The following is a 25,605-nucleotide window of genomic DNA, read 5'->3' as shown; positions in this document are numbered from 1 at the left end:
ATGAGAAATGTTATCATGGGTGAAAATATGATTTGTTAAAACGACATACGTGGTGATATGTTTTAATGTGACTTTATTAAAACAATTAAAAATTTTTGAATATCATATACGCGTTACGAATTTTGTGTATCACTTCCTGTGTTGAATATTAACTAGTATTATTAGTATGTTACCTTGGCCATACGTAACTGGTATTGGAATATTGATTTAGCATTCGTGTCTTTGTCATTTTTCGGCTATATGGAAGGGCTTGTCTATTGCGACATATTTATTGCTGATGGAATAAAAAAGTGCAGCATGTATATTTTATTGCGATAGAAGCCGAGATCACGTATTGGAATAATAACTATCTAGATAAACAAACTGACTAAGATTAATGAAATAACTGAAATATGTACACGGAGAAAATTTTATATCAAAAATTACTATGTATGGTAGTAACCGCGGATCATGAAGGAATTATAAACATTTTTTCTATGTTTTTCACATGTGAAACATAGTAAAAATTTTCAGTCCGCAGCTTCATGGTCCGCGATTACTGCCGTACATAATAATTTTTTATATAAAATTTTCTCCGTGTAGCATTAATCGGGCCGTGATACCAACGAGAAATGATTATATTTTTGGAGCGTAAGCAGGATAAAGGATTGGCAAGGATTGAATTTACAAATTGTCCCGTGTTACGTGAATTAGTTGCAAAATAGATATAATGAAATACTTAGTTTATATACGTGTCCCTTCATTTCACGGCCTGAAATAAGAATAACAAGTAATAATTTGAAATTAAAACTGGACGATGGATGAGGTAGCTGGAATTTGATAAACATATTTGCAATTTGATTTCGATTGCGGATGAAACGAATTTGCCGGGTGTTTCGTCTTAACGCACCGGAAAATCCGATTTGCCGACGCATTCAAAACAGGTTCGTTTAATATGAGAGCGCTTCTGCCTGCACGTCATATTCTATTTAAATTGGAAATTACATTGCTGATTGTAAACGGCATGTTTTTCGATTTTGTTCTCGAAGTCGATAATTACTTTTGCATAATTAGATCATTATAGCTTCGTACTTTGCTTCATAAGCCAGATTTGTGCGGCAAGATAAGTTTATTAATTTTTAACGAATAATTGTAACTTGTGTAATTATAAAATGTGTAATGTATACACGAACTTGTATACAGAAACTCAAACTATACTTATAAAAAGTTAAGATTTGCATTGCAGTAATTGAAGAATTCATAACAAAACCAACCTTCGTCAAAAATGGAGAAAATTGAGATAATAGTGTATTCTAGCAATCACAGGTAAAACCTACAGTGGTTGCATCAATTCTCATAAAAACAACTCATACATATCTTGATTTATATTATTAGGAAATTTAATTTTCTACAGTCTTTGTCAAAGCTGTTTCTTTCTTCTCTTGAAAAAATGAAAAAATTGACAAGGGTTGTTTTTATTACGAACTCTTCAATTGATAAACCAAGAAAGCTGATATTAAATTCACGTTATTTTCAAAATAATTTATTCGTTCATTGTACAAGTTTTTGGGAATAATTATATTTATTTATTTACAAATAATGTTAATTTTCAATTATAGTATTCAAATTAAATCTCTCACTATATCTTGGTGTCGACCCATGCCTGTAATGAAATCCGTTTCCAATTAAAAGAAGGATCGAGGTAAAATGAACGAGTGTCATTTCCTAGGTTTACATTGCGGAGAATCAGATCTTCCCCTGCACCTCAAATTTACCCGCGAGACGCTTCTAATGAAATCCGCTTACACGTCTCCATTAATCTTCATCAACCAGTATCGATCAATTAATAGCGATCAGCCGTGTAGCAGAGTTATCTCAGCCTCGTTGTGATCCTTCGTTCTCTGTTTTTTCCCTACGTATTTTCTGGCTTTTTTATCTCGGAGTCCAACGAGCTACTTGCGTCAGAACGCCCGCAGCTAAGGGGTAACTCCGCAGGGAGCATCCTTTCCTTGTCTCTTCCTGCTTTCTTCCGGTTCTCTAGTTTTTTTTTCTCTTTCTCCTTTCGCGAGCGTAGAAAGCACGCCACTGCGCGTCATACTCTTTTAGAAATTCGCGCACACTGGCTGCGCTTTTATTTATTTCTTGACGGATTGTACGAGCTTTTTCTCGAATTTCTCGCTTTTGCACTACTCTCAGAGTTTTTGGAAATTTTGGATTGTGTTGAATAACGATCACTCTCTCGGCAACAGACATGACGAATGCATCGAGTTTGTGAATCCATTACATTGAACAAGAGTTAAAAATAGATTTATTGTAGAGATGTATGGCCAATTCAAAAAGTTTGAAAATGACAATTTAATGAAACACATACGCAAGTCTGTAGAAAATTAACAAATTTAAAATGGTAGATCCTTCTGTAGAAATTCTCTGTAGATTAAAACTGTGCATTTAAAGAACACGCATTGATAACAAGAATGTCATTAAAAATGCTTTTGACAAGTGAACCGTAACAAGCTTTTTGTTTATATTTCTTTTGCAAAATTTATTTTAATGTTTCAATAATGTAAGCGTGGCTTATTTAGTCTACTTTAAAATTGACGAATGCTATTTATCATTAATTTTGCATGCTTCAATGTAGTAAACAATTAATAATGAATAATATTAGGTAATATAGTAAAATTCAACAAATACGATACTTCAGACACTTTTTGCGAAGAAAGAAAACTATTATACATTCAAATAGGATAGCTTATTATTAAATAAATCCTTCGCATAATTATACGCTAATAATTATCGCAGGAATCTGGCACCGTAATTCGTGTTTTCCATTGATGGGATTACAAGCATGAGCATGTTCATGCTGACAAGATGTTAATGAATTGCCACATTGCCTCGTTATATTTTACATCCATATCGGTTAATGGTAATTACACAGATGGAAGAGATCGCGCGGATTGAATTAGCCTTGTTTTAACGATTATCGAACTTTACTCGTACGGCTATAGCATAAATTCCTTTCCGCTACATGTCAAATTGTATGAAATTAAAATCTTAGAATGTTAAAAAAAATTGTAATTTAAAATATCTCAAAAATTTTAAATTTAAAATATCATCTAAAATTTATGTTGCGGTATACAACAGGAATAAAATGTATAAATATAAGAGTATTTTCTTAATTCTAATAATGACTGATGTGTAATATATTACACATTTGTGAATTTTAGCGATTTGTTATCAAACTTAAATCGAAAATTTTTATTTACAGATAATATTTATTAGAAGTGATAAATTAATTTCCAGTAATCTTTTGTTAATAATATGACACTGTGGATGGATGTTTGAACATTGTCGCACATTGTAAACTTCTTTTGTATTTTGGATCCTCGTCAAGTTTGAAGAGACAAAATAAAATTTTACCCGAATACCCGCGAAAAAACTTCCGCGCCTCTGAAACAGTCGCCGGTGTTGAGAGAGAAAAAGCCTTTTTTTCGCCGCATAAGTGGCGTTAACAATTTTCGTTAAACCCGATATCGTGCGGAGACCAGATTTCACGGTTTTACGAGTCAGGCCTACTACGGCTGGATTACGCTTTGAAAAAAAGTTTCTGCTGAAACTTCCGATATACCGTACATATATCGACGTTCTATATGAAAATTTCCATAATAAAGCAATCAAGCTATAAATTCCGCGATGGTGTTGCATTGTGTTGTTGCATTGTGTTGTGCTTTATGAATGTTAAATTCTGATCCCTCGATTTTTATGCATGTAATACCTGATGGTGACAATGTTGAAACCTCTGATTGAAAAGATTGCATTGAAAAATCTCTATTATTTTTTAAACTTGAATTGTAATCGAAAGCAAAAATAACAGCTTTTTATCTCTTTTTTTAATGGCATCAAAAGAACGGCGTTAAAAAGATTAAGATATCATTTTATATACGCGAAATATTAATTTTACAAGTCCACAGATTTGTACATTTCCAGAACCCGCAAATCCATAAATATAATATGTTCGTATCTTGATTCTCGATATTACCTCAAGTTATATGTTTACTTTATGTATATGTTACTTCTTATACCTGTTAAATCGCAGGTTTGCGGTTTTAAAAATTTATAGACTTTATACATAATACTGTTAGAATATATTAACAGTATTGAAACTGTAGTTTTATACGAAAATTAATGAGCGTAATGCTTGTCGGAAAAACACTACTGTAATGCTTATAAATATATTTCTTACTACAGCATTTACCAGAAAAATTGAAAATTTATATCAAAAGTAATAAAACAAGATAAAAACTGTATATTTGAAAAGCATGCATTAGTAAACGAGTCAACGAAACTAGGAAACGCTCACATACTGACTAAATATTTACCGGTTTATATACGGCAACACATCGTATTATGGATTCGAGATCAATTTCTTTTAATGAAAAGAACTGCACTTTTATTCGTACTGAGTAATTGTTGCAACGAATTCAAGAAAATTTTCTTCGTTATCCTCCTAGTTCTCGTTGTCTCCAAATACTCTTATGCAGTTACTTGGAAAAGTTTTCGCAATACTTTACGAGATAAACTTGGGAAGTTTGACACATCGGGTTTAGTGCGGAGGTTGTAAAAACAATTTTTCATTCCTTCTCCGGTCTCAGAAAAAACTAATAGTGGCTAGCTATCTCTTCTATAAACGGTTCGGTATCATGTTTCCGTGACAACGGTGTTAAATGATATATCCGCGGAAATGCGTGTTTTCTTATCATCACAAAAAGCTCGACAAATATCGTTAATTGCAGATTCCTCGGCTATCGCGAGGGTAAACTTATGACGCAGAATTAAAGTACTATATAACTTCACTTTATCCAGTTTTTGATCCAACAGGTCGTAACGCGCATAAAATAGTTAAGCTTTGCATATCAACGAGTTTTCCCATCCCGTCCGGGCGCAAGAAAGCTCACTTCATGTGCTCTACTAACTCTATTCACCTGTTTTGACAATGGTGCTCCATTGTAGTTGAAAAAGACATTAACTTGGTAAATTGTCACTGTTATTTGCAAAATAGCTGAAGAATTTATATATTACTCACGGTACTAACGTAACGGTAATAACGTATCCACTGATGACTATTGCATATTAACATTTCGATTTACCTCAAATATTTGTAAATTTCGCGGATTATTTTAAAATACAATCAACGATATTCTATTAGTAGCATTTTGCGCAAACAGTGATCTTTTGCACAAATTTTATTTTAATTCTTGGTTTACGGATTGTGAGATTAAGCTTACATTGGGATTTTGTGAATGTCGAAGGGGATTTTATGGAATCTAGGTGGGTGTTACGCGCACGAAAATATATTTTTCCCTCGATGCGGTAGATTTATTGGCTATCATGGTATATCGTGGTATTAAGAACATTTTAATCATGAGGGAACTGTGCTTTTTTATCCTCTTTTCGTTCCATTTTAGCGATATCTAATTGCACACGATTTTTTATCGAGAAAAATGCTTCTTAGTTAAATTTAGAACAATGATAAATTATAATTTTAAACAAGTATCAATTCTTTGTAGTAGACAGCAAAACATATTTAATAACTAGGGCACCGTGCTTTAGTATTCTTCATACTCGTGTAAATCATCAAAAATCTACTTCCATTTCGCGCTATCTTTACAGGAAACACAATAAAGGGAAGATAGAGATATCAATTATTTCTCATGTTGTATTAAACCAAACCGAATTACGCGCGAAAGCTTTCCTCACAAATACCGTCCGCACGATCGTTCGTCGCCGTGGTAAATGCTTTAATCGGCTTTCATCGTGTTACCGCCTGCGATTCCGCTACCACGCTGAGCAAATATTCGAACACTTTAATGCACTAGCTGAGGGCAAATGAAACGAGTGAAGTTACCAATAATCAATAATGCTTTGCACAGACACGCACTTGGCGACACCCTGAAAGAATCAATTCCGTTTTATCTGCTTAGCGTATGTGAAATGTCATGTTTTTGACGAGTTCGAATAATAGGGAAAGAGAATAACTTTTTTTATCATATCTCTCATGATACTTTTAAAGCAAATGTGATGTAAGAGAAGGACGTAAACGCGGCAAGGGGGACAGAATTGCATATGTCGATACTTCGTACAAAGAGTCACGAGAAAGCTTTATGCTTGCAAGATCTCATTTTTCAAATAATCAACCTTACCGTTTTCATTTCCTGACGTACTGTATGACATATCTGCATCTATATTTGGCATTTTCCAGCTTTGATTAACCTTTATTCTTGTGATCTTATTCTGATTCTTTCGGAGAATACGAATTTCAAGCAGTCACTATTATTTATCTACTTATTTGAAAATTCGCAACAAGACGGTTTTATTAAATTATTATAAACCAAAATTTTTAACTAAAAATATTTTTTCTTTATCGTTTACTATCACATCAATAATGTCGATGTCTTGATTATCGAAATCAATATCAATGCTTTGAGATTTGTATCTGAATTAAAGATAAAGGAGCAAGTGTTTTGTAGATTTTTTTTTCTTTTACTTTCAGAAATATCGATAATTACAGAATTATCGATATTTCTGCTCTCTAGTGTTTCTCTTATGTTATATTAATATTTCAGATCAAAGTATCAGTACCTGGTAATTGAAGGCAAAAAAATATGTATATTCCTTATATTTCTTTCTTTCAACTATATTAGTTTGTTCTCGTTCTTGGGTTTATACACGACTTTTGTATATGTACAATCTCTGATTCTAAAACAGAATAGAGAAGTTAGAATTTTCATGCATTGGATAGTCATATATATTGTATTATATTGAAGAATATGCAGGCGTGCAATCTAGGATTTGAAACTAGGTTATTTGGATAGGAAACGTTCATATAACATTTCTCTTCTTAAGCAACTTCGAACAATGCGAAAGTTCGTTATTTTTCGCACCTGATAATAGAGATTAAAAGTATTTTTTCCAGCAAACTTTTTGATATGTTGAATTAAAAGTTACTGCGAGTTAAGATATTAATCTACCAGTGGTAATGTTGTATACGCGCGAACGTATTTGCTGTGATTTTAATTAGAGAACATTTTTTATTTTCATTAAAATACAAACTTCTGCTATAATAAAAAAAATGTTAAATTCCGTTAATGACAAAAATAAAAATTTTTGCTTGCAAATTTTTTGATAAAGATGCTTTATGAAGTAACATTTTAATAGTGTATTTTATTTTCATGTAATGTTTAACATTTTAAATATATATTTTTTTTAATTTTATTTTTTCAAGTAATGTTTAATATTTTATCTCAAAATGTATGTACACATGGAAAATAAATTTTTTTTACTCTTGTTTTGAATTTTTTAAAACAGAATGATTCTCGGAAGTTATGAACATTTTTTAATATAAAATCTTTATTTGTTAATTTATTTAAAATTTATGTAACAATATTTAACAAAATTCTCATGGTTATTTACATTATCATTGATTCAACAACATAAATTATTCACAGAGCTAAAATTCTTAGAGATGGTATTCTACACATCCTCTCGGCTACTGCCCTGGCACAAATGGTGCATTTTACACACGAGTCACGCGATATCCGTCGTGGGCGTTCACATCGTACGCTCAAAGACGGCGGAAATTTTCCGGTGAGGTTCTCCGTTAACTCGCGTGGTATGTGTATAAGGTTTCGTAACTGCGGCCGACAAAGTTCCTGGGTATTAAGAGAACGCGGCTCAAGAATGCGCTGGCGTATTCGTTGCGGTGTTACACACGCGGATACTAGCTTTCTTAGAAGCGCGGCATTTGCGACGTGGAATGCACGAAAATGTCGTCGTAAATCTGCGAAACTGCGACCAGAGCATAGGACTCAAATAAACGGCAGGAACAATATACATAGCTAAGTGTCGCGTTGCATCACTTCCTTCATCCGCTTATGTATATTTGACCGCCGCAGGAGACCAAATACCGCGTGCGAATGGTCTACGAACAAACGGAAATTAAATTTATCTAACGATCCTCGGAATTTGTGGACGATTCGGATATAACTTCCAGTTTGACTTCGCGGCTTATTTCTTCACGCTGCGTGTCTGTTCTGTCGAACGAGAATTCGAATCAACTTTGATGTAATTCATTGTCGGCAATTTCGTTTCTCCGTTTCTAGCCACCATAAATATTTCTTGCGGCTCAACGATCTCGCGTAAACGTGTGCAGAATACAAATGAAACGGCTTTCAGATCGTATTGTTCTTGCATACAGTTTTCCTCTAAAAATGTAATATTACATATTTTAATTTTTAATAATTCATTATATTTTAAAATGTAGATATTATACGCAAAATATTTTATTGCTTAAAGAAAAAAGAAACGCAGCAACGAAGTCGATACTTTACTGTAATAATCAGTTTCGGCGTCAATCTCACCCAATCCATCTCCGGTTAATTAATAGGTTATTAGCCGTTATGGAACTTCGTAGCAAATTAATTTTCAGACACAAATATATACGTGACGGAAATGGAAGTAAGTGACGGATATAATAAATCTTCGAAATTGTGTTTTATTTTGTATAAAATTTAAAGACAGTTTTATTAAAACTTTGATTAAGCATAATTTTTTTAATAACTTTTTAATGTATTATATGTATAACCCGAAATATAATTCAGATTTCAACACTATTAGATAACACAATTTTCACATAATGTTTATGAGTAAAAGAAATGTACGAGTTTTCACAAAAAATTCACATAAAATTTTACAAGCGTGAAAAGATTTCTCATGTTTCTCATAATAGGCAACAGCGAAAGCATGCTAATGACGATTTCAAAAAATATTCTCGTTACCAAGCTAATTTAGATCTCATATAACTTTTAATATTTTAAAAACGATGACCCTCGATGAGCGAACTTACCCGCGATCGGAATATTTCGGCAACATGTCAAAAGTACTAGCGATGTAAATAGATTGCCTGTATGAAACAGTCGCACTTGCAGTCTTCAAACACCGCAGTACTGGTGGCACTACCGGATATCAAAGGTTTAAAACGAGATTTCCATTTTGAAGGGCTAGACGGAAATTGAATACACGTGGCTGGAAGTTCGCCTTAAGCTCAATGTGAAAATATTGATGTGGAATATATCGAGTGGTCGAGTCTGAACGAGAATGCACTCGCTCTGCTAGGCGCATGATATGGCATGAAAAGATGAGATAAGAAGCATGTCAAGGTATTTATCACGGAGCAGCGCTTGCATTGCGAGAGCTTACACCTTCCACGCTGTTGTTAGAGTCTGGAAACGCTTGTTTATTCTTTCAAAATTATTTGAGCATTTATTTCGAGCGCAATATAGATCTCACAATTAGATATATATTTTTAATACGCTGGCGTAATGTTTCAAAACCAGAATCTATATCTACCTAATTCTTCGAGTATCTTACGTAGTAGTTGTTGAAAATGGTTCAAAATGTTATTTTGTTATATTAAAAATAAAAATTTTTTAATTTTTTATTAATTAAAACTATTATTTTAGATATATACGAAACTACAGATATTTCTAACATCCTTTTATTATATCTTAGGAATGCATTTAGTTGTACTTTATATATGGATCTTATTTATGAAGTTATACAGATTTTTAATTGACATTATTATCAGCATCAGAGCGACATGACAAAGTGTCAAGAGGTTTTCGCCAAGTGTAAAAATAAAAGATGCAAAGCGCATGGAATATTCGCTGACAAATTGCATTAAGTCTCTCCGAGAAAGCTCATTAAATTCACGTAATCTGATTCTCGACACGTCAGTCGCGCGGCAGCTGGGCTTTACGCTCGCGAATTAACGCGGTCGGATTGCGTTTCAGTGGCTAGATCGATCTCTCATTTTCATAACTCGTGCGTGCGCGGTCGAGGAGAGATATGCCGTCTCACGTTTGCCGCGTTTTTCGACCGATAACTAGTCTCGAATATTAATGCCGGATTAATATTAGCACAATAATGGTAGAGCAGCCAAGCAGCATATCTGAGAAATATTTAGGAACTGCGTACGCGATAATGTTACCGTCATATAACGTTAAATGCGCGCTGTGCGATATGCAAAATAGATATTGGCTATTTCCATATAATATTAAAATCTCATTCTATTCTTTTTCAATATACATATGTTTAAGATATATAAAAAATATCCTATTTTATATATTTTATGTTATTTTATGTTATGTTTTAAATTTTACGTTGCAAAAATTATGCAAAATTTTATTTTGATTTTATTGTAATCATTTTTACTCATACTTAGAAGTAAAACTTTTCAATAAATTTGCAATAAGTTTCACTTCTTTATAAATTTAACTATTATTGAATTTAAAATAAAAAATGAAAATATCTGGCGAAAGGTAACGTAACTGAGATTATATATTATATATCTATCGGAAAAAGATGGCATTCAAACTGTTAAATAGATCACCTGTGTGAAAAAGTAATACCCAATTTTTTATTAGATTTCCTGTAACGAAACCACTTTCATATTATATGTATATAATGGATTTTACATGCGCGCAGAGAAGAAATAGGAGAAATTTCTGTTCAAAAATACACTGGGGAATTAATCCTCAGCGCTGCATTGAGCGTTTTTCTATCGGCGAGATAAAAGCCGAAGCGGAGAAACAGAGCTGACGAATTTTTTTCCGATCGTTCGCTTAAACTATACCGCCAAAGGTTCGAATGGGTAGAGATTGCCACAAAAATGTACGCGTCGTAAACGTGTACCCGGTTGTCTACAATGATTCTAGCTTTTTCGTCAGTTGTTGCGGCTTAGTCGTTGTTGCAATAGTGGTCACGGTTCTGACAGCGGCATAGACAGTTTTAAACGACAGGTTTCTCGTTTATTGCGGTTATGCTGAACCGAAATAATATCCGCACTCGAGTGCGCGAATGAATATTCCCCTGGAGAGTATCAATACAATATTTTATTTATCTTTTTGCGCCTTATTGCAAAGTTTTCAAAAGTCTTATTATTAAAGACTGCACGATTGTTTTCTTAGCCAACTGCGAGATTGCGAACATTTTCCACGCGTAGTTGAAAGATTCATTTGGTACTGGCAGAATGAAATATGAGAGTAATTAGCAAAACCCCTTCTGCGTGGCGCGAGAATGCAAGCAATTAGAATTGGATAAGCGGAAATAAAAAAGCCTCCGATGTCATTTGGAGAAGCACGGATGTTGCACAAATTAATCAGTGGACACGCCATTTGCAAACAACGTCGTAGCATTGTTGTGTTATAAAGTTTATTTATTTAATTTAATAAAAAATAATCATGGCATTTGTAATTGTATTATTTGTTTTATTAATGTAATATTCTTATTGAAAGTAAAAACATTAAAATGCTCTATAAAAATATTATCTTATGTTAGTCTGATATAAATTTGAAAATAGCATAATTTTTATTATTTAAACCAGCAATCTTATTTTAAGTGTGGTTTAATGTACTAGTTACCTAGAAACGTCATATAATTAAATAACTTTCCTAAAATCTGATATCTTGGGTTGAAGGAAAGAATACGATGAAAAGAGAATATCCTTTTTCACTGAATTTTTTAGCAAATATAATGAGATATAGATTTTCAATTTACATCATAATTTTTTACATTTGGGAATTACCTTTGGGAATTTAAAATTAGAAGATATTTTCTTTCAATTTGACAACAAACACTATGAGATTCAACAAGTTTAATTATGCACAATATTTTATAGTTGTCAGCGTTAATCTCAATTATCTAAAGTTACCTTCTACGCAACAAGTTGATTTTTTACAGTCAAAAGCGTTAGGGTCGCAGTTTTAATGCGCTAAATTAAGTATCTTTTTATTTATTATCCATTTCGATCATGGTTTTGGTTTTTTCTAAGTCAAGTTACAAATACAAGTGATATATCATACTTCTGGCGGATACATTTCCGAGAAGTTCTCCAGTAAATGCATATTTTGCTTGCGGACATAGCGTTATGTGTCCACATAATGCTATGACACTACGGGACGTGATATTATTTCGCAGCTTTTCGCGGTGAAACTTCGCGAGCTCGTTAATTCTTCCGCTATGATGTAACTAATTACGAAACTAATATGATGCAGAAGGACTAGGGACGGCTCACCTGAATGCCTAATTAGAAAAGTTCTGGCCATAGCTAAAACCGGTTAACTTTGTACAAAGAAGCTTCAGGAGTAACTGGTTAGACTTAAGTCGTTGCTCCCTGATCGCCGATAATTAAGCTCGTGCGTTGCACTGGAACCTTCAGTTTGTATTATTAATCAATTTAAATTTTCGAACAAAGGGCTAATAGAACACAAATGGAATCAAAGAAGCAACACTATATAATAAAAATATAACAGAGAAGCTAATAATATTTTGAAATTAGTATTATTTAATTATTTAACTGTTTGATACGTAAATAGATAGCATTGGCCTTTATATTTAAATTTTATTAATTATATGAAAAATGTTATATTATTAATAAAACAAATTTAAGTGTAAATGCATGTGAAACGCTAATAATAACTTGGAAACGTATATTACGTGATTAAATATTCCATTTTGTACGTCTAAATATGTGCTTGCACATCTAATCTAATAATCGAAAGTACTCACTCGAAGTAAGAGAGCAGACACTTAAAATTAAACGATGCCTGAATTAACGTCACTCCTTTTAGCTATGAAATTGACGATGTACTACGATATATCGCGCCACTTAGTAATTGGTGCTTTTCGTCACCATGTTCTGCGGGGCTTGAATGCGCTTGTGGTTACCTTACCAGAATTCCACGGGAGACGGTTGCACGTTTGCAACTATCGGGCTATGTTTTAGTCTCGTAGTGGTAAAAACTTTGCTTCCGCCAGGTCAAGCCATTCGTAGTCGTTATGCGAAATGTAATTATGCACAGATGATAACTTACAATTAACTCACGCGCTAGGATCACCGAAATCCTTGGTTTGTGTATTGCTTTAATGCGTCGCGCTATCTCAGCGTGTCGCAAACGATCTAACACACGTGTAGTTTATTGCTCTGATATTATAATAATTTCTCTGATATTATTTAGAGGGATAAATAAACGTGCTTTGGATGTAATAGAATTTAATTGCGGTTAATATTAATATTAATTCATTCTATTTATTTAATATTATATATTTTTTGCCTTTATATTTAAAATAATTTTGCTCCGTGCTCCTTTTACTTTAATATTTTGTAATTTATTTAATTTAATTTACAAAAGCTATGATATTTTTTAACCGCATTATTTTATATAAAAATTTATAATACAAGAGTTCAAAAATATAATTTGATATTTTGGTTATACACTGGAATAATATATTTTATGTAGACAGTAGATAAATTTGTGTTTAATTAAATATTATTAATTCCATCTATCATTAATTAATAGTTCATAATTCCATAAAATTCGATAAAATACCAGCATCAAATTTTTCGAATACTTTAATATAAAATGTAGATATCAAGGAACGGATTCACGTCGCACAGTTCGTAATTAAAGTTTTCTAATTTGCGGTATGTAACGTGGGAATTTCCCGACGAGTCATTTATTACATCAACGCGACAAATAGTTTTCTGTTTACACGAGAAATGTAGCCTTCTTTAATGTTTAAATAGCAGTAAACTCATGGCCGATGTAACGTATCTCGCTGCGAAAGTGACTGTAACTTTCTTTGGTGCACAATTCGCACGTCCATGGACAAGCTGTGAGATTTCGCGAGGAATTCCGTGGCTTCGCGATACCACAGAGCGTTTTGTCATTGCGGTACACTGTGCTATGTTTTTACTTGCAGATTGGTTGTTGGCGTACGGGGACGCCCGCCCTCTAGATGTTTAATGAAATTCGCATGCTAGTCGCTTGTAGTCGACGACAAGTTTCCGCGGATATTTACGCGGCTTGCAAGACACCAGCGCGGCGTTCTTGCAAGCCGCTCGAGTGTTCTGTAATCCTAAGTGCATTGTTGAATTATTCGATTAGTATTCCTTTGCGAGAAGTTGATTAAAATAGAACAAATATCAAATATTTGTTATTCTCTCTGAGTTTATATTAATTAATTTAATATTTATAATGTTATGGCATAAAACGATATTATTTACAAGTTATTAATTATTCGATAATTATCTATATATAAATACTCACGGAGGATTTAATTTGCACTGTTAAATGTATATGAAAAACTAAGAAGCAACATGAATTTTATTATTTGTTTGAATAAAAAGTTTTCTATTTTAAGAAATAAATTAAATATTTATGAATCTAAACAAATTTTGTGTTAAAAAGTAGTGCGATATTAGCATCGTCAGAAGCTAAAGTGACTTAATCATGTTTTTGCGTTTTTGCGCGAGGCAAACACGATTATGACTTCAACAGTTTCTAAGTGATACCGAACGTTAATGGATGCGCTTTAATTTTTAATTGTGATCTGATTAGTCCCACGCCGCACAGATAATAAAATTGTGCATGTTATCGAACAGTTCAAAAGCTGCAAAACTTACGAAAAGCAGCAGCTAAAGTTCTAGCGTAAAGTTGGTAAGAACGTGCATGAAATAACTTTCAAAATTGAACGTATAATACTTTTCCTGCGAGACTTTTCGGGAAGTATCATCACTTAAGGATCGGAAGGAAAGAATCCTTCAATAACTTCTCACAAGCCTCCTATAAGCGTTCTCAATGTGTGTCGTTCTTTATCTCGGGATTCTTCAGAAATTCAACAAGATAGCAAACTCGCTGAAAAAATACAGTATTACCGTAAATTTTTGAAATTTTAGCCTAAATTTATGTCAGCCATAATTCTACTCTATTGCTGGCGCATCATTAAAATACATCATTAAAATATTACACAAGTACATCATTAAAATTATTATTCATGAAGTTAGAATTAATGAGCAGTGGTTGGAAAGAAGATTTGCGGGAAAACACCGACGTTTCTGAGAAATGTGTGCGACAGATTAAAATATTGTCAAAACTAGTCTAGTTGAGAACCATGAATGTTTCGAATGCAGCGATGTGGAATTTGTCACAAAAACGAAGTTACGATTGCTCTGAATCCTTCATCTTAAAATCTGAACTATGTAAATTGCTCGATCATCTAAAATTTCCAAGCATTACGAACAATAAATTATTTATCTTTAAATTGCTTCGCCGAATTGCGTCCGATGCCTTCTGAGCCTTTTCTTTTTCTCAATTCATCGATGGCTGTTTCTCTCTGACATTCATGGTAAAAATACAATTAGTAAATACGATCACACGGAGCTACGATTTATTCGACATTTGCGGTGTAACGAGCAGACAATGGCGGAGAGAAATCGAAAATTGCGCGGCTAACTTTGCGCATCACCCATCGCGGCTATTGTACATCTAAACTGCTCTCGCGTGCTTTCAATGTTTTCGCACATGGATATAAAGCGATTTCCGTCGTGTCTTGCCTACTTGAATATACCGTGCAAATGATAGCAAGGTGATAGCACGTAGGACAACATCGCGCGTATGCCGCGACATAGAACTAAAAAAAAAAAGAGCAAACCATGTTCAATGTTTCGATATCGGATCGCAACGCGCAGTTTATTTTGTTTTTTCACGCACACTGTTGCTACGTGCTATCACTTTGTTATCGTTCACACGAGAATACTTGAAAGAAGACAAGACATGACGGAAATCGTTCTGTATTCGAGTGCGAAAAATAGCGAAAGCGCGCGGAAGTAGTATTGATATATAACAGCCGCAGCGAGTGACGCGCAAAATTAGCTGGTGTTTTCAATTTCACTCATTGTCTGCTCTTCTGCTGCAAATGTCGAAAGAATCGTTCATGCAATTGTACTTATCGATAGATCACTGAGAGAAGAATGAGATTCAGAAAGCATTGAACGTCAGCGGAGCAACTTGAAGATAAGTAAATTATCATTTATGTATTGTTTATTGAAATACGCAATTAATAAAAAATATATTTGTTAATTGCCATAAAAAAGCATTTCCAAACTTCAACATTTCTATATTTAATATATTATTTATAATAATAACGACAAAAAATTTCAGCATTAAAAATCTTAGCAATTTTGAACTCGATGAAAAAATTATACATGTATACGCGAAACTAGAAGTCTATGTTGCCCGAAACTATAATCGAAAAAGCTCTCACGGCTATGCGATTTCGAGCGTTAATTTAGGAAATTGCAGACTAGATGAGAAAAAGGCGATGAAAGTCGTAGTGCTTTCCATCTATTTGAATACCGTTACCGACCAATTTCCTCTGCTGTCCGCTCTCTTTGTTCGAGCTGGCTATTAACACCGTAGAATGAAAATCAAATTCGTCCACAAACATTGGACAAAACTCAATTTTGTCGACCACTCGACTCGTCTCTCTCTCTTTTCGATACTTCGTGTGCTTATATATTATATATACATATATATATACATATATATACATATACCTATATATGCACTTTGAATAAATAAGTCGCGAAATTGAAACCGAGACGTTGAATTTACAAGCCATGGCGTTTGCACGTCAAAGAAATGCGTCTCAAGCGACCGAAATGTTTCTCGATTATCGAAAAGTATCGGCATGCACAAAAGGATTCGACCAATGCGTCCAGCGCGGATAGAGAATTTTTTCTAAAGTGGATTCCCTATCATAAATATCGCCGATGTGATGCAATTTTGCTTAAGCGGGTTCTACGAAACAATTTTCTCTTATAGTTTCACTACGTAGTTTCACAAATGCAATCGTTCTCTAAAACCGGTTTTATGAGAACGATTTTGCTGTATGAGAATGTAACTTCGAAGAACAGGCAAAAATTGTTAGATAAAAATAATAACAAAAATATTTTTAAGACTTTTCTCACTTAAAATGTTTCCCTATCTTTATTAATATTTCCCTTATGTTACTCAAAGATTTTCGAATTTTAGAAAAGCTTAATGGCAATTCTCCGATAACAACAAAAGCCTTGGAGAATAAACCACGCGTCAAATATTCTTTTATTCTCTTTATATTTTTCATGCGTGCTCACTTTCTTGCTTCCCTTGCGTCGAACTCGGCGCCTTTTCCACCTTAGTTTTCCGCTTCGAAAATCCACCGCGAAAGCCCGGCGACGATGGAACTTACGTCGTTTTCTTTTTCTAGTTCCTTCGTTCTTGTGAGGATCATCCAGCCGCGCTTTCGCGTAGACGTTGACGCCCGTACGGGGAGCTATATATCCGCGCAGATCGTTTCCGCTCTCCAGCTCGTGTCACGTTACTTGATACCGTCCATCCCCACTTCGTTCATCATGGAGATCCGTTCGTGACGCAAAGAGAACGTTGTTACTCGTACGTTGGCCGAAAGGATTGAACCTAAACGCGGCTCACGTGTGGGATACCGCAGTAAATCTCGAAAGCGGTAACCGAAGCTAGGATACCCGTTTCACGCGATGAGAGAAAAAGCTTTCGCTTGAAATGGCTTCGAAGTGTTATAAAAAGCGAAAACGCACCGGTTCATGAAACAGTTATCGCGTTCCTACTCGTATTTCTTCTTGATGAGATATCCGTTGTGAATTTTGTTGAACGTGTTACAATAATAGAAAAGTAAATATTATATGTAAATACATTTTTTTATCTCTGTCAAATTTTTAATTTCTTTGTAAATCTGCGAATAACCATTGTTATTAATTTCAGTAAAGAAAAAATATTTAAAATATAATTTTATTTCTTAATGAAGAATGGGCAATTTTTTCGTAACAGATTGACGGATTTTCTGTGATAATAAAATTTTGCAATGTTTGCGCGATGCAATGTGATAATCTTTCTCTTGTGGAAAAAATTCAATTTCTCGTATAGCTGCCCTTGTTGAGGTATTAAATAGGCTGAAGTTCAGATCGGATTTTATAGGTCACAGAAATCACTCGTCCATTTAACTTCCGAATTGCTAGTTGTGCCAGATCTCGTTTCCCGGACTGAGAAATTTTAATTAAACGGTCCAGCATGTATACTCAACGAGTAAACAGAGTCTTGAAAAAATTTTTCCATTTGAAAACTTGTTCACGGACTTAATCCTAGCTTAATAGTTGGCATCCAAATGCAAATAGAAATGTCGTGTTCAATTCACATCACCACGTAAGGTTCTCATACATTTAATTGCCTGCCATAGATATAACCAAAGCTTAAGCAATACTGAGGGATTATTGGAGTCGTGCGTTTATATATTGCGCAATACAGTTTCCTATATGTAGTTTGAATAATCTCGTTCCACTGATGATCAGATTATTTTAATCCTTTCCTGTCTCTCGTTTATGCGCAATGATTATATAATCTAAATTACAATCTAGTTTTCCAATTTTTCTTAACTCAGTTCTAATTTGTTCTTCATAATAAGCAAGAAGATAAAAAATATAATGTTTTTCATTATAGCATCTCTAACTAATAAATTAATAAACTAATAAATTATCTCTAACTAATAAATGTAATATAAAATTGATAAATAGTAGATAAAAATTATCCATAAAATATCCATAAAATTTATTACAAAAAATAATTGAGTGATACGAATAAAGTATATAGAGATTTCTGCAAAACAATTTTGATATTTTTTTATAGCGCACTTCATATCAGTTATACACTGTAGTGTATCAACAAGGAAATTTATCGTTCAAGCAGCGATTTTGGCATTTTATTTTATTCAACAATATCGCATGAACAACAATATTGGACAATAAACAATTGCTTTGTTCAGCTAGCATAATAGCGATAACATGAAGTAACAGTTGTTGAAAACAAAAAGGATACAGGATAAAGGGAGAAAAGAACGTAGTCAATAAACACGCTAAATTAAGCCCTAGAGATTCAATTCGATAAAAGTTCGTGGAAGTTTGTAGAAACAAAATGTTCATGGCTGGTATAAATATTTACCCTCGTGGGCTTAATTCCGACGCTCAAGAGGCAGTCTTGCATTTTACATAAAATTTCATTCCCGAAATATTTTCACCTGGCCATCCGTTGGGAGAACTTAGCAAAAGCGCACACATTTCCACGATGTGTCTTTACGGCACTTTACATTTAAAATTTACAGGAAATTTCTCACAGGAAGACCGATTTCGTGACGATGTTGAAGTTAGGAATAAAGTCAATAAATTTCAGCAACAACATTTAACTTTGTAAACGTATTACGATCACTTTGTATAAAGCGATCTAAGTTATTTCGAGGAATAGTGCCATTTTTTAAATTAGATAATGCATTAGTGAATAAGCATGTATATTTATTTGATTGTAATATAATTTTTAATAGATTATATAGATCTAGCAATTTGTAACATGTTGACTTTTGTGCGGCAATAAGTAAATCACTAAACATGTTAAAAAAATATGATATACTATATGTATATTATATTGAATAAATTAGATTGTCTGATATTTTCTTTTTAAAAAATATTTTGTTATTTTTATTAAATATTTACTACAATCATTTATAAAGATTACTTATAATTTGATAATAAAATTTGCTTGAAAGGCCGAATTTCATTCTTTAAACGCATTGATAATAGCTTATTAGCAGTAGATCGAAAACATGAGCTTTATAATTCCTTCATTATCTTAATCCTTCTTGACAAATTTCTCAAACTTTCGCGAAAGTCTGATATAAGCATTGAAGCTCTTCTTGACGGTCCCCAATCTAACTCCAACGACATTCAATATCGAAAATATATAGAAACGCCGAGTCTCCAGGGCGAAAAGTTGAACAGACAAACTTCGGCTTGTCTGCCTTTTCTCTGTGCGACATTTGTTTCGCGGAAGATACGTGCGAATGCACCCGGAAACCGATCGGAATTTGTCACCTTTCACCGCAGACGCCATCATTGCATTGGTCTATCTCTCCACCAGTGATACGATGTTTTCGCGCTGCACCGAATTATACATTCTACTCACCAACGTTTCAAATAATACGGTTTTTTTTATCGATTCAGTGCAATTTGCACCACAAATACAAATACGTTGATTTGAATCGCAGATGATTTCGCGAATATCGTTATGTACGGTTCATGAATTCAATATTGTGGAAACTGTAATGCAGACCAGATGACACACGTGAAAAACACACTGTTCTATTATAATATTGTTTATGAATGTTTATGATACGATAATACATTAACTCTTTCGCTGCGGTGTAGTTCAAAAGCGATCGCTGTGTGCGGCATGATATTTGATTTCGATATTTGATTTCCACATATTTATTTTACATATTTATTATTATATTTATTTATTTTTTTAATTATTGTTATATATTTTATTTGATTTCTATATATATTCGCTGTGTAAGTACGGCGTTCGTAAGTGAAGAGCGGTTTTCCGTAACGTAGATGTACGTAACTGACATAAATAACGTAGACTACGTAACTGAGAGATTACTTTTCGACGACGTGTATATACATCGTATGCAGCGAAAGAGTTAATACGGAAGAAAAAATAGAGAAAAGCAAATATTGATAATTTATTGCGTGAAGAAGAAAGTGAATTACAGATGTAAAGAGAAGCAGAAAAATAGCTATACAGTCGAGCTTTATAAAAATGCAAAAACAAAAATTATCGAGTATTTGTGCATCTTCGTTAGTTTCTATTCACATATCACAGTGTGATAAAGTTTATACGTTCTAATCAGAAATTATATATAAAAGACGCTAATAGAGTGTGCACCAGCAATTCAATTTATTTGGATTTAGTGAAAAGTAGCAATAATTGAAAATTGTCGAAAATCGTCGTTTAATAATTAAATTTTATCTTTGGCTCAGGGAAACTGGAGAGATTGACACGTGGACAGCAGAAGCCTCAGCCTTCAGATAGATATTACACGCAGAGCATACGTTAACCTCAGGTACGTCTGTCTTACATTGTCTTGCTAGTCTGACATTCGATATTGATGCATACGTGCGTTTGAAATGATTTCCGCATTGCCTCAGGCCTCAATCTAAACCACAACCAATAATATAAGAACAAGAATGTAAAATTGCATTATGAAATATTTACCTTCTGTAAGACGTATTTGCTTTCGTTGGGAATGACTTTATCTCTTGAAATTATGTATTGTATCTCTCGTACCTCTCTTGCAAAATAATACCACCCTATTCATCGTCTTTCCGAATGCGTTCCTTGCGTATCACATTTGCATTTACGATGAGCTTGGTACCAATGTTAATAACATGAAACTTAGAGCAGCATACATTGAAATAATAAGAATTTATTTATTATTCTATTAATTTATGAATTTTTGATATTATGGTAAAATGATAAAATATAAATTATACTATCAACTACATATTCATATTCAATAATTAACTGTTGCTTTGTATAATAACGATGGGCATATTAATTATATTTTGAAATTTAAAACAATATTTTGAAATTTAAAACAATATTTACATCAGAAATATGAGAAAATAATTATATTCCGTCAGAAATAGAATTTTAAGTGATATATCAATATTATCACAATTCTAAAATGTACGGATTGAAAAATTTATATAGTAAAGAGAATCTTTATACAATAAAAGTTCATTTGCACATCGCGTGACAAAAGTAGAAACGAAAAAACGTACAACTTGTAATACTCTTTGCCCGCTAGACTAAACAATGTATTTTTAGCGAAATTAAAATCCTCGTTTATGTGAAAAAAAGTGGCAAAGACCATTTTACTCAACGCCTTTTATTTTGCGTTGAGACAATTGCTCTCTCTCTCTTACATTTCCCCTTCGATAAGTTTATCTATGCTTTTTTAATGCTTATCTATGCTTTTTTAATGCTTATCTATGCTTCTTAAACTAGATGCACATATTATCCAGTTTCAGAATGTCAATAAGATCATATTTTAACAATAGATGAATTTAAATATTAATAACACTGATCTAATTGTTGAATTTGTAAGTTATAACTAATTACTGAATATGTATATTGTTGTCAATTATCAAATTACTAATTATTAGACATTTATTATTAGATTACTAAATTATTAGATTACCATAAATATATGTTACTATATATGCATGCCTTTTTGATTATACGTTTGTTATGAATTTATCGAAATAAAAGGCAAAAATATTTTTGGAAATTCTCTAAGAATAGATCACCAGACATATTACTGGCATACATTTATTTGTTTAAAAGTTTATAAATGTACTGATTCATAGATCAAACTTTTCAAATCTGTATATTGAAAAATTCATAGAATTTTTTAAAGTGAAGCGCGTATATTGAACTTTCTTTTTTAAACTATAAATTTTAAATTGATTGCTAACAACAAAAGTAATCATAGAATCGTTAATCAGAGATTAAACGTAGTGTTAGATTTGATATAAAGTTAGAAGTGAGAAGTATGAGCATTCTAAATTATAATAATCTATTTTCTGACTGAATAATTTTGATTCTCTTCAATATTAAACTGCTGACGTTACGCTTTCAAGCTTTGTTCGCTCAACTAACTCGCTTCGTATTCATATTATTCAAACATTCAGCTCTTTGAAAAGCCGTAGATCGCGCATAATCCTTTTATCTTAATCTGAATCCAGTAATATAGCTATTTTCCCAATTAACAAAAAAGTAGGAAACACGAAATGTCGCTTATACGTCACATCAGTGGGCAAAAACATGTGAATTAATTTTACATTAATTGCATTGTTCCAATATAATGGGTATTTGTAGAATTTTACTCTAGTATTTGAAATTTTAATATTGGTTAACACACTGTTGCCGTTAGGCATGAATCAATTTCAGCTAATGCATAGCATATGTAACCAAGTTCCGGCTTGTGTACAAGCACAGATAATATGGTAATTTTCCGGAATATTAATCTTTAATGTTATTGATATGTCATAATGATGTTTAGTCGATTTAAATCTTAAGTATAGAATAAAAAAGCTACATTTGCATGATAAAGATCGTATTTTGATTGATTTAATGGTTGAGTATATATGTAGGTTTCATGCTAGCTTATATTTGGAGTCTTCGATTAACGATATATTTAGATTCTTCGATCGTTGTGCACTTTTTGTGACTTTTCCTAATTTAAAACAAGTACCTAATTATTCACTTCATGGATTATCTATTAAAAGATGATATTTTCACATTTTTTAAATTTATGAGAAAAAATATAATTTTGTGAAACTAGAATTCTAACACTCCTATTAAGTTTTTCAAGTTTTTCGATTTTATGATTAAATTTATCGAATAGACTTTAATTTCTTTCTAAAACAATAGCGCTTTTGTATGTTTAAAATGATTCATTAATCATTATTTATAATGTACATATAACGCACTGCTCGTTATTGTACAATTATTAAGCAAAAATAAATAAAATTTTTTCTGATCAGATAAAAATAGAATTGTTACGTTACGTATAGATACGTTACACATTTAATGTAATGAAAAGATTATTAGGTCAAAGATAAATGTAAAGCGGAATATAATTGTTATCTATAAAGATGGATTAAAACAATTTAAATTTTAGACGTATAATGTGTACTGTAGACGTGACCAGTTATAGAATTTATACCATTTTATTACAAAAGAACAATAAGTTCGATAAATTAACATTTGCGAATAAATTTACGTTATCGGTAATCATGCATATTGTTACCTCTCAAATCCAAATAGAAGTGTTATAAATTTATAATCTGATTTTATTATTGCATTCAGCATTCATTATTGAAATACGTTACATTTATTTCATTATAATATATTACAATTTTAAAGTGCATATTATAAAATGCACCAATAATAATATGCAGGAATTTATAAATCGTTCTAATTTTATTTTTAATCTCAACAGTTTACATAGTAGACAGGTTAGTTTATATATAATATGAATGTGCATATTAATATGTATGTATGTATATATATATATATATATATATATATATATATATATATATATATATATATATATATATGGTCAGTTTTATCTTTTCCAATCTCGATCAAAACTCTGTTGCTTTTTATGGTGATTTATATTCGTGTTTAAAATAAAAGTACATAAAAATATGGAACCCGTGTAATCAGTTCTTGACAAATTGTTCCTCTACAGAGAAGTTTGCGCATGTCATAGGCGCACCATAAATTTTAACACATCTTGTTGTGGACGTGGTGCATGATTTGTTTTACAACCACGGCGCCTCTTTTGTTCTCTTAACATCTTGTTGCCATAAATATGTATTTTCGACCGCTCTACATTGCACAGTTTTTAATTTTTCCCCCATTTTCTGCATACTATTTCAAATCAGTACGCGATTTTAAAATGGGTTAAGCACGTATCGCATTTATGCATTACATTACAATTATTGAGCAAGGCATAAAATTAAATGTTATACTTAAGGAAATAAAAAATGAGATACTGCATAATTTAGTCGTGAAAATATTAGAATAATTTAAGATAAGGGAAGAGAGATTTTTTTATGTTGCGTGAAAATTTTAAGAAATTTGATTGATATTTATTTATCTTCGGAGTTGAAAGTTTGCATTGTAATATTTTCTAGAACAAAATGTTTCTTGTGGAAAAGGAAAAGTTAATTGTCGTTATATTACCGAAGTTCATAGCTTTTAATTAAAACTAAATATAATACAATATTTTATATTATTAATTATCAAGATATATAAAATGTAATAATTATTTTTTTTTAAGAATGATGTCATATTATATATATTTTGTTCTTCAGAATAATATATATATAATAAGTACAGTACTATTAAAGCATAATTTTATTTTGTCTGACAATAAAGTTTCAGTGAGCACTCATACTAAAGAACAAGAACGAAGTAACATTTGCTGATATATGCGTCCTTTGATTAAAACTCTAATTGCATTTCCGTATAGAAATTCCATCTTTTGAAAATGTGGCCATTTCGTGACCATATGTGCCTAAAAGCGTTCTACCATAGTTAAAATTGCATTCGACTTTTCGTGGAAAAGTAAAATCCTCTCGATATCAAATCAGAGAATGCACTCTCGCGAGTAATGTTATTAATAGTTTCAATTTGCAACACGTTTTTCAGATTTTGCAAAGTGTTCTTCGTATTTTCAAATTTAGTTGACTTCAATATTGTAATTTGTTGATTTTTGGAGTGTAGAGATTGTGTGTTGGACACAATTTTAATATTTGATGTCAATTTATAAGCATACACAACATGAAAGAAGAAATATAAATCTCTTCTTTATATTCTCTTCAAGTTGTTATTTAGAAATTTACAATGAAAATTATTCTCAGAAAAACAATCTTAGATCATTTACGTTTGACTGCACAAAAGTGAAACACATAATGGAAGTTTTATAGAAACTGAGACTTCGTGAAATGATGTCTCTTTTAATCGAATGCAACGACCAAGCAATCTCTGCGCTTTGTCCAATCTCACATACGCTGGCGTCGCCTTCTTTCGGTCGGCATTCTCTCGCCATCCAACTCACAATCAGAATTATATCCAGACTGTAATGCGTAGTCGTGTCCTGGGGAGATGTTTCGCATAATTGCTATCGTACACTGTGACGCTAGTGGTCCAATTTCCACAATTTTTTTCTTTTCTCTCATCTGTGCTTTGTCCTATCGCCTGGTACCTACGTTGTATTTGCTATCCAATTTTAACTCGATCAATGTTACCG

General features: G+C 32.4%; 1 protein-coding gene across 7 annotated transcripts in view; it reads left to right on the top strand.

Annotated features, from left to right (window-relative positions):
• Window positions 1-25,605, top strand: part of Nmdar2 (NMDA receptor 2) — a 171,112-nt gene that overhangs the window by 26,930 nt on the left and 118,577 nt on the right. For all 7 annotated transcript variants that reach the window (XM_067355732.1, XM_067355737.1, XM_067355735.1 and 4 more), the window contains one exon: window positions 20,756-20,838. The gene's annotated coding sequence lies outside the window, so the exon portion shown is untranslated. The remainder of the gene's footprint in view (window positions 1-20,755; window positions 20,839-25,605) is intronic.

This window comes from Linepithema humile, chromosome 5 (assembly GCF_040581485.1).
Source record: "Linepithema humile isolate Giens D197 chromosome 5, Lhum_UNIL_v1.0, whole genome shotgun sequence".
NCBI lineage: Eukaryota > Metazoa > Arthropoda > Insecta > Hymenoptera > Formicidae > Linepithema > Linepithema humile.
This window is presented reverse-complemented; position numbering and strand designations above follow the sequence as displayed.